This window comes from Symphalangus syndactylus, chromosome 6, assembly GCF_028878055.3.
Source record: "Symphalangus syndactylus isolate Jambi chromosome 6, NHGRI_mSymSyn1-v2.1_pri, whole genome shotgun sequence".
NCBI classification, from domain to species: domain Eukaryota; kingdom Metazoa; phylum Chordata; class Mammalia; order Primates; family Hylobatidae; genus Symphalangus; species Symphalangus syndactylus.
The window spans coordinates 110,602,844-110,621,547 of NC_072428.2; the positions used below are offsets into that span (position 1 = coordinate 110,602,844).

At 35.9% G+C, this 18,704-nt stretch overlaps 1 protein-coding gene and 1 non-coding gene across 3 annotated transcripts in view; both read left to right on the plus strand.

The window, feature by feature from the left end:
* KCND2 (potassium voltage-gated channel subfamily D member 2) overlaps window positions 1-18,704 on the plus strand; it is a 484,939-nt gene that overhangs the window by 396,096 nt on the left and 70,139 nt on the right. The gene's annotated exons all lie outside the window — the stretch shown is intronic.
* LOC129485517 (U6 spliceosomal RNA) lies at window positions 10,932-11,036 on the plus strand. Its single transcript, XR_008658668.1, has one exon. It is a non-coding gene; the product is annotated as a U6 spliceosomal RNA (small nuclear RNA).

The window sequence follows — 18,704 nt, forward strand, 5'->3', positions numbered from 1 at the left end:
ACTTCGTCTCAAAAAAAAAAAAAAAAAAAAAAGAAAGGAGAGCAGAAGGTCTGTGAGAAATACTCAGGTGTTCAGTGAATGGCACTGTTACACCTTACTGAGAAAATTGGATAATATGATGAAGACTCTCTTAAGGACAACCTACTCTGTGAGTGGACTTTAAGTTTTGCCCATTGTTGGAATAGTGCCTGGAATGTTAAAGGGTGGCAAAATATGCTACAGCCAAAATATGCCATTTTGACATTAGGATAACCCTGAGCTACAGGTATTTTTAAACAAAAACAGCAAGTACACAAAGGGTTCCATGAGCCTCCCCTTTTTCTTCATGAAAGCAGGACGTTAAACTAAAGGGTATCCTCCCTGTACAATTGCCTTTCCTTTTTCAACCTATTATAAAAGTTTTTAGGTTTTGCCAATTCTTTGGCTCTTCATTTCCTTATGAGGGCACCCATGTGAGGCAAAACTTATATTAAGTAAATCTGTGCGCTTTTCACCTGATAGTCTGTCTTAGATCTATTTAATTTTTAGGCCCAGCTGAAAAACCCCAAGAGAATAGAGGTAAAATTTTGCCTCCCCTATAGTTTTTTTTTTTTTTTTTTTTTTTTTGAGACGGAGTCTCGCTCTGTCACCCAGGCTGGAGTGCAGTGGCACTATCTCGGCTCACTGCAAGCTCCGCCTCCCGGGTTCACGCCATTCTCCTGCCTCAGCCTCTCCACCTGCATAAAATGCGGCTTAGGCACCAAATCAACTACCAAAACAAAGGCACCAAAGAAAAAGACTTAAAGCTGGAAAGTGAGGATGGAATAAAGATCTGTACCTGATCCTGATTTCTGTTACCTGCTCATTTTCTTCAATAGATCCCAATGCTTTTTAACTCACTAAATGACTGCCAGCACATTGGTTGATGCATCTGAATGCTTTCAGGCTAGGAAAACGTTTCAACAGAAGCCTCACCCTTGTATGTAAGAGTCCTAAGCAGGAATATGACTAGAACTATTTATTGATCCTCAGCTGTCCTATGCAGCTCTCCAAATCCTCTGGACCTGACCTCGGTTGCAACACAACAGGTGCCTCTAGACAAATATCTGATATATAGTATCATTTGGAAGGGTACATTTGTGCCATGTAGCGGTACATGGTAGGTTGAATGTAATTTAATTTCTTCCTCTTATGCATTCTTGAAGCATTTTCTTAGTACAAATATTATTACATATCTTACTACCAGAATTCACTCAACTGGTTAGATTAACAACAACAAAAAAAGAGGTTATAGATGAGATTAGTTTATGATCAGTTGAGCAATCAGCAATAAAAAGACCAAAATAACAAAAATGCAGAGATTTTTTTCACAGTGATTTTTATGCCTCCCACCTGCTTTAGTTTTTTGAAATAATGGGATAATTAAAAAGATGACAACTCATGATAGTCTTCCAATTTTATGATGGTTTTGCTAAACATGATAAATGAAACCTTAAAAACTTCAATTTTTTAACTTTCACTTTTTAAATTTACTAAATTATTTAATTATAGGATAGATATAACAATAGAAATACAAGATATAAGGAAAAATAATAATTTACCTCCACCATTCTACTCTGGCTTCATCTCCCTGAGATAAGCAATACTAACCAATCTATATTTATAGTTCTTATTTTTCTCTATGCTCACAAAAATGTGCTTACATGCAGATGATTACATGATAACTTTTCTGTAATATGACATGTGTTTCTACTTGATGCTATGTCATGGATACAGTTCCAAAATAATGTGTCTGCCTACAGGAGAGATTGTAGTGAAAACATGCACCACTATATTTCACAACATTCAGCTGAAGTTTCTTTCCTATCTTTCAAGAAACACCAATTAGTTTCCTCACCATTATTATATGCCACAGTTAATATTCTAGGCACATTAGAGTACTTGTGCTCAGTGATTCAATTATAGTTCCAGGATATTTGCATAGGAGAAAACAGGTCTAAGCATGTCAGGTAATTTCTCCATGACCTTTAATGACCTAGAATGGTGGCCTTCCTTTCAATACTAAATCTCTTTTCCCAAACTGACACTTTTGTGAAGGCATATACATGCATGTTTATGCATGCGTGCACGTGCGCACGCACACACACACATATAAACTTTGAATCCTGGGTGGTTAATCTTAGGCAGTTTCCACTGTTTCTGTGTTTTAGTTTTGTTGGTTGGTTGGTTTTTCGGCCTTCTTTTTATCATAAATGTCTTTGGCTTTAGAAACAACTGCTTTTGTTTATTTGGCACACTGCTTATGTATTTTTCTGCCTTGGCCAAATTACTTTATAAACCAACTATCAGCAGCTTTGACTATAGTCATTAGTACATGTAAAATTATACATATGCCTTAAATCTTCACCAGACTGATCCAAATTTGTATCTTGGTATGTTGAATGTAATACACTACTATACTCATGGTGTAATTCGTATAATAACTTATTTAATAGGAGAGAAGAAATGAAGGGAGGAAGGGAGGAAAAGAAGAAAGGAAGGAAAAGAGAATGGGAGAAAGAAAGATATAAACCACAAAAAATACATATTTAGCATCAACATTTAAAAGATAATAATTATCTAACTAGCAGAGGCCACAGATAGAGTTCCCGATATTTTGAGATAGTTTCATGTTATAGGTTTTCAAACACAAGTAAAATTATAAGGATATGTGTCAAGGACAATTATGTTGGCGAAAAAACAGAATTTATGAACCCTTGATTTTCTTCCAGTCCCTAAAGCTTTGATTCCATGTTGCATCTACAGCTTTCCAGACGCCTTGGCTGTCACATTAGTGATTCAGTAATTATTCTAAGCAGAGAAATCTGTAGGCGAGATGAGTGGAGTTAGGTAAACTTTACTATAATGCTCAAACCACATAGTAGAAAAATATTGACCAAGTTAACATCTTAGAGTCCCAGATCTAATCCAGAGAAAAATAAAGCATACAACTATCTTCAGAGATCTAGCATATTGTATTTAAGTACAGTTTGTTCTGGCTTATTGCTTTTCATTTTATAAAATCCACGATGATGTGGTTTACTTAACCAGATTTTAAAACCCAGGGACCCAAAATGCTGATTATTTTTCCAGAAAAGTGCAGTGACACTCTAGTTTATAAACCTAGTGACTTCTTGCTGCTTATGTTATAGTGCAAACAAGCAGATATTTAAGGGACATTGAAGTGGAAGTAAATAACTGTTGTGTATCATCATAATAAAACCATTGAATAATTGCTGAAATAATCTGATTTTGTTTAAGAGTTGGGTGATTGATGACTTAGCAGTTATTTATGTCTTTCTATAGGTCTAAATTTTAAAATACACCAGATATTTAAGTTGAATGTGACATATTTACCTCTCTCTTAGGCAACCTCTAAGCTTAATTTATTGTACAAGTACAAATTTACTTGATATATCAATGCACTTTTCAGTATCTCAAATTAATTCCTCATTAACTAGTTTTATTTTACCGAGTTGAATACCCGTATAGCACAAAAACAGATTCAAGTTCTTTATTTTTTTCCAAGTAATGTCAACAGCTTTCATTCCTTCAGGGTATGAAGGCAGGGTGTTGTGTATGCCTGTGGACTGGTAGCAATAAAAACAACATAAAATTAGTTAAAAAGGAAGAAGGAGAATTGGGAGATTTTCTGTGCTGCTTTTACTAATCTAAAAGAAATTGTTAAAGTCATTTAATTTACATTCTCTTTACGATAATTGACTCACACAACCCATCTTTTTTTCCTCAAATAATTTTGCAATGATCAAAGTAGATTGGATCTTTCTGTGGCTGTATCTGTTTATTACAAGCACAATTATTCAAGTAACAAATAGGGAAGTAATTCATAAACATGCACACCCAATCAGGTATAGATCTGCAGATGCTCCATTAGTAATTAAAGATAATATTTCAAATATGGTCCATATTTTTTAAAAATAACAATGTATTAAATATTAAGTTTTTGATTAGACAAATTAAATTTCAAATCAATCAAAAAATAGTACTGGAGGGGAGGACATAATTATTAAGAAAACTATTATTGTAGGTAAGTCTTTCAAAAAATTTAAAGGACTTTATTTTGAAAGATCAAGTAGGTTTGACAAGTATTTACATGTGAGTGCATCATGCCTGTCCAGCATTATATCATGAAATATTTTACATCATGGATCAATCTGGTAAACTGTTAGCCATGATTCTAAGTATGCCCTTTTGGGTAGGGAGAGGAAGAGGGGACATTTGAGATCTAAAGAACATTGTGATCTATGGTATTGAAAAGCAGGAATAAAGAGAAAGAGCACAATCAGCAAGGAGAAATACCAAATCCCTTCCACAAAGGAAAGATAAATGTAATTGGCCAGTTTTGAATATCTATGTGTCAGGACCCAGTTTCTTTCTAAAGATAATAAGGTAAAAGATGCCATTGTTTTACTTAAAGAATCAATAATCTAGTATGAACATAATACAATTTTGATAAAATAGAGCCATGGAATATAAATGATACTTTAGACCACCCTTGAGAACTTCAGATTAGGAATTTTTTTACCCTGTATTTACTCAGTGAGAACTCAGCATAGATACAAGTAAGAATGTTGCTATTTCTTTGTTCCTTGTCCACACTGTGAGACATGCATAAGCTCTTGCAAAAGCATCCCTCAGGCCTGCCTTCTGGACCCAACACTAAGTTTGCTGGGCTAAATTAGCACAGTCAGCCTAACTTCTAACCACTAGGCTCCTCCGCTGAACAACAAACTCTATTAAAAGATAATGCTTTGATTTGCCTCTTTTTACTTGACACTCATATATGTTCTCTAAGTAATGCAAGGGGAAACAAACAAAAATGGAAAATAAAAAATAAAATACAAACCTCTATAGTTAGGAAATTAAGAGTAAAGAAATTTTAGGTAAAAATTTATTCAATATATCTCAGTTCTCAAATTTATTCTTTTTATCTACACTGAATCAAAGAACAATTGCAGAAAGGGTAAGAGGAGAGGGAGAGAGAGACAGAAGGAAATAAACAGAAAAAAGAGACTCTAAGTCATGCAAAAGCCTTCATAAGGAGGAAGTACATCACAAGCTGAACTTCAATCAACAATCACTTCTTGGGTGTAGAGTAGCAGATTTATTTGAAGTCTAGCCTCTTTTTCCTGTGGTGGAATAAGACTCTTACGATTGCAAAGGGTTTGATTTCTTATTTTAAATGTGATAATGAAAACATAGTATGGCTGCCGTTAGAGTGATGTGGTCCATTTACAAAGATTCTTAACTTTGGGAGACATTTAAGATTCTAATAAAAACCGTGTACCTCCCCAGAAAACTGTAGATACATGTACTTATAAAGTCTTCTGTACACAGCTTCAAAGTGGTCTCAAAATCCTTGCAGCCATCCAGGGATCAAGGTTTGGGGTATCATGTTGTCTTTATCTCATCTTCATCTCCAATAATTACAGTAATAAAAGAAAGAAGAAAAATATGAACCCCATACTGTGTGTATATAAAAATCTAAGGAGTGGCATCTGAATGGGTCAGATCGATGCATGTATGTCATGAGAATCTAGGAAGCACCAAGTTGAGTGAGATTAATGGGCCCCAAGCCCCTTATTCCATTCCTAAGAGTGGTATTAAGAAACACGGGCAGGCAAGAGACATACCCTCTTGGTTTTCCTTTTAGCTAAGAGGCATTAGAGTTCTTCAACCAAATATATCTTTCTCATAGTAATCTAATTTCTGTCCCTACTCAGTAGACAAAAATATGCCCAAACTTGTCTCTTTATTGAGCTTCAGAAGGAGAGTAAAAATAAAAAGAGAACAAAGAGATAGTTATGACAGACATGTCACTCTACCCTGATCTCAGCTTTTTTTCCCTCACAAGAAACAAATATTCTTCTCAGGTGTGAGAAGGTAAAGACAACATGTAATACCAAAGTAAACTCATTGTATTCTGATAGCCCTAACCAGAAGCCAGAAAAAAAGAGTACATTTAAGTATCTCATTAAAAAGTTTATTATTATACCTGAGTAACTCAGAGGAATCATGCACACATTAAAATATGTGCATCTCATAACTCCAAAATAAAATCAAAATTCACTGAAGCATTCTCAAATAATGGCTTACTAGAGAAAAAAAAATTAAAAACTGGGACAAGGTTGCGCATTTAACCAGTGTGCTTATATTATCAAAATGAATGGATTTTCTTCCTTGAAAAATTTCACACATCGATGGTAACATAAAGTTCAGTAATTATATTCTATCTCCTTTCTTTCCAACACTGTGTGATGCAGTAATTCTTCTGTGTCAAGATGTAAAGCAGCTGGGAACTGAACAAAATTAAAACACGTTTCACTAAGTCATGAGCTGAGAATACCTCTTTTGCCCAAGTGAAGGCATAGAGGAAAAAAGGAGTGAAAGGGTTTTCTGAGAAAGGGAAGTCTTTATAACAACAGGCCTTTAAAATAATTATCCCTGCATTAAAAATGCCAGAAAACAAAATTCTAATACATCCGAATTGTCCTTTAATTTTTTTTTGATTTTTCAAAATGTTTCTTGACATAAAACATCAAGGTGGTTGCTTGAATAGTAAGATTACATTGCATCAGTTTCGGGATATTACTTCAGGTCTAATAAAATTTTAATAGAAATATGTTTAATGACTTTAACTTACTGCTGAATGAATAGTACTCTGCAGGATTTGATAGTATATGACTCGAGAAAAGATTATTAGGAAGAAATATAAGGCACTTTTATAAAAGATATTTGCAGGAAACCATTAGAGGATACAGAAAATCAATAATGCCCTAGTGCCAGTTTCAGCAACATTAAAATTACAGTGCTCGTTGATATTTATGATGATAGAGCTACCAAATCATTTCATTTTTGTCTTTCACTACATTGGCATTTTTCTTCCTTATCTGGGACCAGTTGCAACATTTGATCTGTTCCTTTAAAAAATGTTTTACAGATTATCCTGTTTCTAAACAGCTCTTCTAAGGAAGAACTTTAACAGTCTATTCTTTATACTTTCAGTGTATAAATGGATTGGTAAAGTTATTTCCTTTTAGGGAAGGCATAATAATTGTAACATATTAAGACATTCAAAATGAATCTTAGTAGAAACAAATAAATAGGACTTAATAAACAGAGTTGCTCAGCTTGCTTTTTTCCAAGAGGAAAAAAAATGATGATAGTCTAGCCTCATTATCTCACATGTTTAAAACTGAAGTCCAAGCAGTAATGAATTGTTCAAGAGTGAAACTGTGTATAGAGTACAAATAAATATCTTGATTTTTTTCCCCACGTCCTGCTCCAAGTTCACCCAAATTATCATGCAAACAGGAATATAGAGCTTACACTTATTTGGCTTTTGAAGTAACCCTGTGATTTTTTTAACTGGCTAAACTATTAAAAACAATGGAATTTGGATAAATTGATAGAATCAGAATAAAAAATAATGAATGGTGAAATATCGTTGCCACCATTTTTTGACTTGGGGCCCTGGAGATATATATATATATAAATATATATATATATATATATATAAGCTATTTAACTACATATCCCAGCTAATAGGCTTCTCCACAGGTAAGGAGACACAAAAGATAACCCACTGGAAGGCTGTCTACAATTGCTGTCTCCAACTTTAAAAGGACAAAAAAAGTTTAATGATTTCCCAAACCCTGAGCTCCTCGAGTTATAGAATATAAAAATAGTAACTGCCTGAGGCAATGTCATCTCACTGGTGGCTTCCATGAGTCGTGAAGTCTGCGCCAGTGATAAGAGGCTGGGAGAAAACTTTCAGATCTTAACCCGTGCTAAAACTCTTATGAGTCAACCTTTTTCCATAGTAGCCAATCGGATACATTTTTAAGCATTAAATTCACATACACTAACACATGTAATAGCAAAAACAGTAATAATAAAGGCTAGAGGGAGGGTACACATTCACTCTTAATGGAATCTGTTTCAAAAGATGAGTCTACTGCCTATAAAGATAAAATTATATATAAAGCTTTCTGCAGGACCATAGTCTTCTTGAACTTAGAGGGGGTGAGGGATAAAAGGCTACATACTGGGAACAGTGTACCCTGCTCAGGATAAGGGGTGCACTAAAATCTCAGAAATCACCAGTAAAGAACTTTTCCATGTAACCAAAAACCACCTGTACACCAAAAACCCTGAAAATTAATAAAATAAAATAAAAAGTCATTGGTAATACTGCATTTTGGCTTAAACATTTCTCTAACTTATTCTACCATCCAGACCAGTGTGTCATTTTTTCAGGATCGTATAGAATTTCCCAGACTTCGTTTTCTAGGTCAATCTGAGAGCCAAATATAAACATGTGAAATATGTGCTAATGCTTACCATTTATATTTTCTGCTAGTTGATAGTTATTTTTTTACTTTCAATGATCATTCCTTGGATAGTGTTAAATCAGACATTGGCAACCTCCCAAAGATGGAGAAGGGGTGGGCTTTCAGCCTGTCATAAGCCCATGGATTTGTTGCTAACTAGATCCCCATTCCTGCTGCTGTCCAGAGCCACCACCTGCTTTCCCCAAGAGTCTGATTTTATCACCCTGAGTGAAATCAGAAATTCACTGTAAAACCATGCCCCACCTCCCTCCAGCTTCCTAGGGTCTGACTTTTGAAAAGGGATGAATAGGGCTGGGCGTGGTGGCTCATGCCTGTAATCCCAGCACTTTGGGAGGCCGAGGTGGGCAGATCACGAGGTCAGGAGATCGAGACCATCCTGGCTAACATGGTGAAACCCCGTCTCTACTAAAAATACAGAAAATTCGCCAGGCGTGGTGGCAGGCACCTGTAGTCCCAGCTACTTGGGAGGCTGAGCCAGGAGAATGGCATGAATTCGGGAGGCAGAGCTCACAGTGAGCCGAAATCGGGCCACTGCACTCCAGCCTGGGCAACAGAGCAAGGCTCTGTCTCAAAAAAAAAAAAAAAAAAAAAGAAAAGAGATGAATGTACAACATTGGTGTTATTATTACCTCTGAAAAGATTGCTAGTCCTTAATCTACACTATAATTATGTTTGTTTACATTTAATAGCTATTTTCCAACTACATAAATTTCCCCATTCCAACTTATGTTTGTGCATGTAAATATGTTCATTTTTAATGAGATAAGATTTGTTTTCTTTTGAATTTGTTTACCAAGTGTGCTAGCCATAAAATTCTCCACAAATGCCATAGATCGGGGTCCCCAACCTTTTTGTCACCAGGGTCCAGTTTCGTGGAAGACAGTTTTTCCACTAGTTAGATTTTTATTAGGAGCATGCAACCTAGATCCCTCACATGTACAGTTCACAATTGGGTTTGCAATACTGTGAGAATCTAATGCTGCTGCTGATTGGATAATCTGATTTGACAGGAGGTGGAGCTCAGGCAGTAATGCTCATATGCCCGCTGCTCATCTCCTGCTATGTAGCCTGGTTGCTAACAGGCCACAGACTGATGATGGTCTATGGCCCGGGAGTTGGGGGCCCCTGCCATAGATCATCTACCTGAGATCTGGATACAGGAGCCACTCAGTAAATATTTGTCTCATTAAATAAGCCAACTCACTGTACAACAGCAACCAACTCACTTCCTAGGCAACCAGGCCATTCAATCATCTCCACTCCTTTCCTCACCACTGTCATAATAGGAGACTCCTCTCTATACCAGATCTTACCATCATTCCACAGCATTTTAACGTCCACATCTGTGACCCCTTCACCAAAACGAAAACTAGTCACTAAAAACTAGACACAGCTTATATCCAATGTTACACCCTTTCAACCACTGTTTTGCCAGTTTTTCTGCCCCTTGATCTATTTCCCCAATTAGAACCCTCAAACCTGCATCATTCTGCATATTCCTTCTTCACTCAATTCCACAGAAAGTGGGTAGAATAAATAATCACACAGCAATGATCTCATGATTTAGTTGATTCTTTCTCATTCCTCAAAGCATGCTTGCTAAAACTTCCTCAGCTTATCCCCACCTTTTTTTTTTTTGTAAATTTATCTGCATCTAAGCCTGTCATGGTCTTCCTATCTTCAAAGAGCAGTCTTTATTTCCTTCAAAGCCTATCCTCACCCGTTCTTTTTTTTCATCTCCTTCTGCTTCCTCGGGGACCTTCATTAATGGATTATCTCCTAGTTCTATCATATGTTCAACCTACTTCTGTTCAGTGATTCTTTCACAATAACGTAGACATCTACTTATTTAGAAAATATTTCTTTGAGTCCTGTTACTCCTTCCTTTTCTTCCTGACAGAAAAAAAAAAAATCATGAAGGAAAAGTTCACTCCAATATAAAGGAAAATTTTTCACTTCCTGTAATTCATTCACTGGAACTCTAAAATTCTACTCCAAAAACCACTCTCACTGCAATTATCAATATACTCTTTGATGTTGTATACAATGGATATATGTCAGACATGTTGGTGACATTTTCAGAGTAATGAAAGCTACTGACCCCTCTTACCTGTTGAAATGCCTTTGTTGGCTTTTATAACACAGTTTTCTCCTGAGTAATCTACCGCTCTGGCCCCTCTGAAGTAGATAGCTCTGTTAACTCCTCTCTCTGCGTCCACAATAACATTTCATTGGCTCCTTCTCAGCCAAAAGTTCCCCTAGTTTTCACAGTCTCCCGGGGTATATCACCCATTGTTGTTATGCTTTTAAATTACCAACTATAGTCAATGAGCCAGATCTATCAGCAGATCAGATCTGTGATAGGCTGACCTGTGTCTCCCTAGAAATTCATATGTTGAAACCCTAGTCCCCAGTATTTTAAAATATTACTGTATTTGGAGATAGAGATTTTAAAGAGGTGATTAATAAGTTAAAATGAGACCATGAGGGAGGAGCCTCATCTCATTTGACTGGTGTCCTTATACAAAGAGGAAATTTGTGCTCTTTAACAGCACATATACTAACATAGGAAGGATACATAAAAGATTAGCACAGCCCTTGTGCAAGGTTGACATGCATATCTGTGAAGTGTCTCATAATAAAAGACAGAGAAAGAAAGAGAGAGAGAGAAGTTTGAAACATCTTTAAGTCTGAACACACAGAGAGACAATAGGGATGTGTGTGTGTGCAGAGGAAAGACCACGTGAGAACACAGCGAGAAGGCAGCCATCTGCAAGCCAAGGAAAGAGCCCCTGAAGAAACCAAACTTGCCAACACCTTGATCTTGGACTTCTCGTCTCCAGAGTTGTGAGAAATCAATTACTATTGTTTAAACCATCCAGTCCATGGTATTTTGTTATGGCAGCACTAGTAAACTAACATGAGATGCTTCTCTTGAGCTCCAGATCCCTCAATACAGAAGCATTCTAGTTAACACAAACTGAATGTTTTGTACTTCCCAAATCCTTGTTCACAATTATATTCATTTTACTTCCCTCAAAATCTGATTCTCTTCTTTTATTCCTATCTGATAGTAGGAATACAGCTAACCAGTTTCCCAAACCAGAAACCTGGGAGTTATCACTGGTACATTCAGTTTTTTCATCCACCAATTTTACTTGTTTATCAAGTCATGTTCATGCCGCAAATCTAAAATCCATCCTCCTTCTCCATATCATTATTTCCCACTTAAATGTTGTATCAACCTCCTTGCTGGTTTCCCATCTTACTATAGCCAGAATAAACTTACCAAAATGCAAATCTCATTATGTCATTCCTTTGCTATAAATTTTTCAGTGGTTTTTTGTAGCCTACAAAATAAATCCTAAGTCTTCAGTATGGCATAAAATGCCCTCCATGGCCTAGAGATGGCATCCACTATCATCTGCCTTTCCAAATCTATAGTCCAGGCATCCTGAATCATGTAGAGTTTTTGAAGGTTGAATAATCTTTCTTCCACGCCTTTTTCCAGCCTTCCCCTCATTACATGCCTCTTTTTTTTTTTTTTTTTTTTCTACAGGAGCCTTGCTCTGTCACCCAGGCTGGAGTGCAGTGACTTGATCTCAGCTCGCTGCAACCTCTGCCTCCCAGGTTCAAGCGATTCTCCTACTTCAGCCTCCCAAGTAGCTGGGACACAGACATGTGTCATCATGCTGGGCTAATTTTTGTATTTTTAGTAGAGATGGAGTTTCACTATGTTGTCCAGGCTGGTCTTGAACTCCTCACCCCAGGTGATCCGCCCACCTCAGCCTCCCTAAGTGCTGGGATTACAGGCACGAGCCACTATGCCCAGCCACCTGCCTAACTGTCATTATTCTCCTACAAAAGTAAACACAGATGACATTTGTGAAGAGTCTTACTTAAATGACCTGCCACAGGCTAGCCTGATCTAGGCGCTGCTCCAATAACAGCCATGAGAGCTTTGCGTATATTAGTTCCATATCACACTAGCATTGCAATAGATTTTTACCTGTGAGTCTAAGGCACTGGATTTAAAGTATTTGAAAAGTTGTGTCTTTGTATCCTGAGGATCCGGTATGAATTCAATAAATGTAAATTGGTGGAAGAATAAGTGAATGAATGAATGAATATATGAGTGCAGGTTTAGGCATGTCAAATTCTATATAGAATTTCCTGAGGGATAAGCCATTAGTAGACACAGCTATGTTCTGAGTCTGAGAATTTTCTTAGATAAATATTTTCAGATAAACACCCTAATCCCTCCAGATAATAAATTTTCCCAACTCTTATTTTAAAAATACAGCCGCATCCTACAGGCAATTTATTGGCATATCTACTTAGTTCTGCAGTTTCACAAACATCTAATGTCATGGTCAAACACATGTACCCATAAGGCCAAGGTCCTCAAACTTTGTATTGCTTTATATTACTTATATTCTACCAGGTGAGTATGTGTTGGAGGGGAAGAGTTCTTCTTTTCTCAAAAAAGTAAAATAGTAAAGTATACCTTTGTAATACAATTGATTCAAAATAAACAGGCCCTAAGTATGCATCACTTTAGAAAGCAATTATTTTGATTTTCACTAAAGTTTTATAATTACTATTCACTAAAATTTCATCTTATTCCAGCCTCCAACAGAAGTTAAAAAAAAAAAAAAAAAACTTTTTCTACCTACCTGTAGCTTTTGTTGAAAAAATGAGTTTCTTTTCCTGTTTTTCTTACAAGTCTCTCAAATTACTCAACTTTCTTATCTAGTAATTCTTATCTAGTAATTTAGAGTCACTACAAATTGTTCAACTCTGTTCATACTACTGCGGCTTGCTAACTTCTTGGGTTTTTAACTTTATCATTCTTTATTGAGTTTCTACTGCTTTTTGTTTGTTTGTTTTTAGAGACAAGGTATTGCTCTGTCCCGAGCTGGAGTGCAGTGGCATGATATTAGCTCACTGTAATCTCTGCCCCCTGGGATCAAGTGATTCTTGTGACTCAGCCTCTCGAGTAGCTGAGATTACAGGCATGCACCACCATGCCCAGCTAATTTTTTTTCTTTTTTTTCTTTTTTTCTTTTTAGTAGAGATGGGTTTTCGCCATGTTGGCCAGGCTGGTCTCAAACTCCTGGCCTCAAATCTACCTGCCTGGGCCTCCCGAAGTGCTGGGATTACCAGAGTGAGCCACCGCACCCTGCCAAGTTTCTACTGTTTCTTAATGGTGAATGCATGTTTATATGAAGCATATGTCCAAGTCTCTGGAATACGTATAAGAATGAGTTATAAAGAGACTTCCTGTCTGCTATAATATATACCTATTTCTATCTCAGGCCTGTGTGCATGCAGCTAGAACTGTGGATGTCAGGAACAGGATGACCTCTAAGGTTATTATGCTTGCATAAAATTTTGTTATTCCTCAATTATCTCATTTATCATAGTATTATAATGAGTAATAAAGCTGTTGTCCCCTTGACTAGTTTATAAGTGAGCATAGTGTCTTCCTACTTGTCTTTCTATTCTTTTTTTTTTTTTTTTTTGAGACAGAGTCTCGCCCTATCTCCCAGGCTGAAGTACGGTGGTGTGACCTCAGCTCACTGCAACCTCCGCCTCTTGAATTGAAGCAATTCTCATGCCTCAGCCTTCCTCACGCCACTACACCCAGCTAATTTTTGCATTTTTAATAGAGACGAGGTTTGACCATGTTGGCCAGGCTGGTCTTGAACTCCTGACCTCAAGTGATCTGCCCACCTCAGCCTCCCAAAGTGTTGAGATTACAGGCGTGAGCCACCGTGCCCAACCTCTCTTTCTATTCTTGGCATAAGGAACAGCCTAGCATTTATAGATGTTCAACAAATGGCTGTTGTTTAAATTGTTTTAGCCAGCTTCTTATCTCTTGTCAATGTTGAAATAATTTTAACTTTTTGGTAGGGTTGAATTTTTTTTTTTAAATGCTTCCCTTTTATTTTTGCAATTAAAAGAATGTTTAATCATTAACTGTGAACCCACTTTGGATGTATTTTACCATGTTTAGCTGCAGTTTAGACATCACTCAGTCCCACCATACTCTGCTCTGCATCACTGAATTTATTGCACCAAATTCAGTTCCTAGCTGTCTTTAAACTATATGGACTGTTAGTATTTCTTGGTTATCCATATAGTTTGGAAACCTGTCTAGTATTTTCTTTCTCTGGCTCAAAACTATATTTATTCATTTTAGAATGTAGTTGTATATTGGCCACAACTTCGTATTTCTATTGATTATTATAATCTGATTCATATTAAGATAGATGTATTTCAAGATATCAAAGATGAGTTATGAAGTGAACAAAAATCCTGATCAATGATTTACATTTCTCCTGGGAAATACTGTACATCTATTTGCCATGGTAACCAGGCTTGTTTTCTTACACCATTTCTTTCCCTTGCATCGCTGGCCTGTTTCGAAACATAATGACCAAATTGCTGACTAATATAACCGTTTGATGATGCTGGATAGGAAAAAGAAAAAAGACATCTGGGTAGCCACAATCTACATAAGAACTAAGCATGCACTTTCCTTTAAAGGACTTATCTGAAGTGATCTAATTGGTTGTGTTGTTGAAGGACAGAAACCTAAGATCATAAAATCATAACTAGTGAATCTGAGTCCTGATTAAATAAACATTCATTAAATCCAATGGGTAATACCCACGAAAAATCAAGCAAGTGTATAATCACAGTAACTTGAAAACTGCTATTCTTAATCTTGGGAACTCTATCAGTGATCAGCCTGTCAGGACTTAAGAGCAGAGGGTGACTAGCACAAAGTCTTTGGAATGGAATAAAGGCAGGAATCACAAGTAAAGGACCTGCTAGAATTTAGAGACAGTGCAATAGACAAAGTGCTACCAAAAAGATATCTGTGAATAAATGGAAATGCAAAGTATTTACATGACTCATATCAGGAGGTCTTTGAGTAGCCAGTCACCTTGGAATGAATCAGTACCAGGGAAGATTAAACCAGTAAACCAAGAAACTGATGATGAGAACTAGAGAAGAGTCATAAAATAAGGTGATGAACAGACCATTTGTGAGTCCCAAAGGTTCCATATCCAGCTAATCTTTGTGAAATAGTTGAGGATAGAGGTGGATCTGCTGTTAAGTTGAGTTTCTGTGACCATTGGTGGTAAGAATTCGAATATATATATATATATATATATATATATATATATATATATAAAAAATACTCCATGCTAATTTAACTGTTACTTTAAATTATGGAAATCTGAATATCCAGAAGATAGAACATAGGATCCCCTCCTTCTGGAGACATCAAGAGTATAAATCAGATGAAATCTGTCAGTCTTTGAGACATCACCTCTGATGATTACATGTGGTGTTAATACTTTCCTTTTTGCTTTCAGAATGCTGTTAATTCAAAGACTAGCTTCTGAAGGAGAAGATTGCAATATAAATGAGATATTGAATTCCTAAGGTGCCTAACGTAGGCTTATGTTTTAAAAGGAGATTCAAGCTTATTTCTAGGTCAGTAAGAACATGTATAGAAACTGTTATTTTAGGGTTCATGAAACTAATCAGTAGTCCGTATACTTTAATCAATGTTGCATCTATATCCTTTATTGAAAATATAATCATTAATTTGTGGGCCATTTTTGTGGAACTGTCAGTGGAATAGATGGCTTTTATGAATTGAGACCAAGGCTGATCCTTCACACCATTTACTGAAAATAATAAGCCTTATCAGAACAGAATACATTGACTGTGTTACATTTAAACATCATAATGATTCTTGAACATAAACTCTGAGATGGTTAGGGGGATCTGACCTTAGCAAGAACATCGCTTACATTTATACTAGCATCTAAATAAGCATGGTACATTCCCAATTTCCTGTATGCATTCAATTATATAGGACTCAGTACTGTAAAAGTATGTTTATTAATCCACAGAGCTCTTCTAGCTCTTCTACCATAGATATGATTATATATATATATATATACACACACACACGTATATATACACATACACACATATACATATGTGTGTACCTTTACAGTTCATTACACACACATATATAAACATACACACATATATATACACATACACACATATGTACACATACACACATACACATACACACATATATATACACATTTAAATATACATATAAATATTACATATACATACATACACATATAAATATACAAAATGTAAATGTGTATGTATATAAATGTAAATATACATTTACAGTTCATTACATGCACACATATATATACACATACACACATGTATATACACATACACACATATATATACACATTACAGTTCATTACACACACACATATATACACATACACACATATACCTGTGTGTACATTTACAGTTCATGTATCTATAGCACTTACACTATATATAATGTGTGTGTGAGTATATATACAAAATATATATTTCGTATATATATATATACTCACACACACACACCAATATATACTCACACACACACCATACACACATTCTCTCTCAATGGGGGCTTACTGTGAATACAAAGTCCAGTTTCAGCTTGAGTTGTGTATATGTTTACATTCATAACATAAAAAGTTCTGAAGCTTGACCCAATTGTACTTGACTTTACTGTTATACTTGTAAGGTAACAGTACTTTCTAAAATATTGATATTGCTCTTAAACATTGAACTCTTCGAAGATACTAAATGTGGTACAGAATATATACAGACAACATGATGAGGCAGTTACATTGCTTATATAAACAGTGAAGTTTCCATATTTGGATATATTTGCATTGTGTATATATTATTCCATCTGGTAGCCTACCCTGAGGCTTTATCACCCTACTTGTCCCATAAAGATTCTTGAGATTTTTATTGAAAGAAACAATGAAAATGCTAATTAGTTATATTTTTCATCATAATCTTTTTTTTATACTAAATGATCTCTCTCCTTTTTTGTTTCTGCTTCTATATGCTATTTCCAATGAGTTTTGTTGCCCCAAAGCTATCATTTTTAGGTTTCTAATATTGTTTTCTGTTCACAGGGCTTAATAACTACTTTTTAATGGATTCTGTTTACCTCAGAGGCAGGCATTTTGGAGAATTCAGCTTATATTAGGGCAGAATTAAAAAATTCTATGTGGCTTTGGGAGCTTCTTCCCTCAGAAAATTAAAATGGTTTAATCTTTTGACTGAAAAGGGAACTGACATGATTCCTTTTAAAATGAGACATTGGGATTTGACAAAAGAAGACAATCCTGCATGTATTTAAACGCATAGATAGCATATTTTATGCACATAATTATTTTAGCTCTTTTAATTATTATTTCTTACCTGCTTAAAAAAATGGCTGCCTAACCAAGCACTGGAAGTTGAGGTTCTGTTGCTTCAATAAAAATAACCATGGAGTCCAAGTTGCACATTCTTTTTAAAAGCTTCTTTTTTGACCTAAAATGTTCTCCATTTTTCTGTTCGCTTTAGTCATGAAAAGTCCATTTCATAACTGAATTAAATAATGCTAAATTTAGTACCCCAAAAGGAGTTCTTTATTCATTTGCTCATTTAAACACGCATTGCTTTGTGCCCCTAATACCTGCATAGATTGATGGGAGGCACAAAGGGTCACCTTTTCATAGCGTGGTTAGTGATACAATAAGGTAAAGGAAAAAGTCAGAGACGGTTTAGACTTGAGTAGACATAGATAAGAGAATTAAAAGGGAAAGCTGCATTTAATTTTAGAGATGATTAATTTGCATTAGAATAGTTGTCGCCTACAAGACAATTTAAAGGAGAGCATTCATCAACTGATATAAGAAACAACAGTCATCATCTACCACAAATTTTTATAGCCCAAACAAGGTACAAACAGGGAGGGCATTGTGCTAGAAGTTGGAATAGAAAATATATGATCCCTGCCTCTTTGCTATCTGGCTGGGAAGACAAGAGTAATTGCAGAAAGCATTCTCTTCATTTTCTCTCCACCTTCTCACTCCGTGGCCCTTTATCAATATTTCTCTTCTGCACTCATCACTATCTGCCTTGTTTTAGCTATTCCTACATGCACATGTGATACTCGTGATACCAGACTGTGAACCCCATGAGGGCAACAACTGTTTCATCGCTGTGTAAATAAAACCAGGCAGCATTCCTTACAACAGAGAACACATAACAAATATTAGTGAATGAATAAATCAAACTGTAAAGCAGGATAACATACGTTAATGCCACATAAATGGGATCTTTGATCAGATGTCATGCTAGCGAGGCCTTCTCCAGCCACCTGATGCATATTCTTCCTCTGGCCTACCATCTCTTTAA